Raw genomic sequence first — 1,193 nt, 5'->3', positions numbered from 1 at the left:
GGTGTGGTGGTGGTGTCATGGTGTGGGGTTTCTTGGCACTCTTTGGGCCCCTTGGTACCAATTGAGCATCGTTGCAACGCCACAGCCTACCTGAGTATTGTTGCTGACCATGTCCATCCCTTTATGACCACAAAACCGTTACTAGCGTGGTGTACCTAATAAAGTGGCCGGTGAGTATATATACATACATACATACATACATATTATTATACACATATGCACATACCCTTCCGTCAGTGCCCGAAAAGAAAAGCCAGGATGTAAACACCTGTTTGTGTGCAGTTGTGAGCATTCATGGATCTCTCCAATGGAATGTTTCAAAGGGACTGTGGGGGGACCACAGACGCGACCCGCAAAGCCGAAAAGTGTCTTATTTTGAAAATACGGATGCTATGCTCGTTTCTTTTCCTGTTGGTGCGACGTAATCTTTAAAATCTGACTCTGGCACAGCTCCGGCATCCGTCAAAAATAGGATCTGTTCTAATTTTGACGGATCGCCGTCCGCTCACTGCAGCCGTGTGCAGCCAGTGTAAACGCTCTCATTGATTATAATTGGTGCGTATTTGCTGCGGAGGTCGGACCGGAGCGGAGAGACGGAACACAAGTAATRTAAATTGGGGGTTAGATATTTTTCACGGGGAAACCCTGAGTACATTTTTTTAACACATGGCCCTTTGTGGTTAACAAGTATCAACCTCAAAGATTTCCCTCAATCCCTGCTCTTCAGAATGTGTTCAGACCATTATTAATATTAGAAAGTTTGATGTGGTTAATGATCAACTATTATAATTAACTAATAATCTATAGGACTTTGAACACCAAAGCTTAGTACTGCTTTGAGTTTTAACTTTTTATGCTTTTTTTGGTGTCATGATTTATGACCAAAGCTCACTGTCCTTGTGGTTCCTGCCTGCCTCATTCAGTGTTTTATTTATTTATTTATTTTTGTAGCTAACTTGTGTGATTTGTTTCCTTCATGTTTCCTAGCTAGCTACAAGCTAAATGCTAGCCCACAAACATAGCATTGCTGGTTGATGTACCTGGATGATGACGTCATTGGGAACTATGTATATTTTGTCTAGCCACTGTGTTGAGCTGTCAGTCATGATTCCACACCCACTGTCATCTGAGGCCCCGCCCCTAACATTTTGTAGACGCATAGACAAAAGTAGTAAAAATAAACATATGAAACA

The 1,193-nt window shown here is 42.2% G+C and overlaps 1 protein-coding gene across 2 annotated transcripts in view; it reads left to right on the top strand.

The window, feature by feature from the left end:
• Positions 1 to 1,193, top strand: part of tox4b (TOX high mobility group box family member 4 b) — a gene marked incomplete in the record, with an annotated part of 16,828 nt that overhangs the window by 14,042 nt on the left and 1,593 nt on the right.

Source organism: Austrofundulus limnaeus, unplaced genomic scaffold, assembly GCF_001266775.1.
Source record: "Austrofundulus limnaeus strain Quisiro unplaced genomic scaffold, Austrofundulus_limnaeus-1.0 Scaffold307, whole genome shotgun sequence".
Classification (NCBI taxonomy): Eukaryota; Metazoa; Chordata; class Actinopteri; order Cyprinodontiformes; family Rivulidae; genus Austrofundulus; species Austrofundulus limnaeus.
This window is presented reverse-complemented; position numbering and strand designations above follow the sequence as displayed.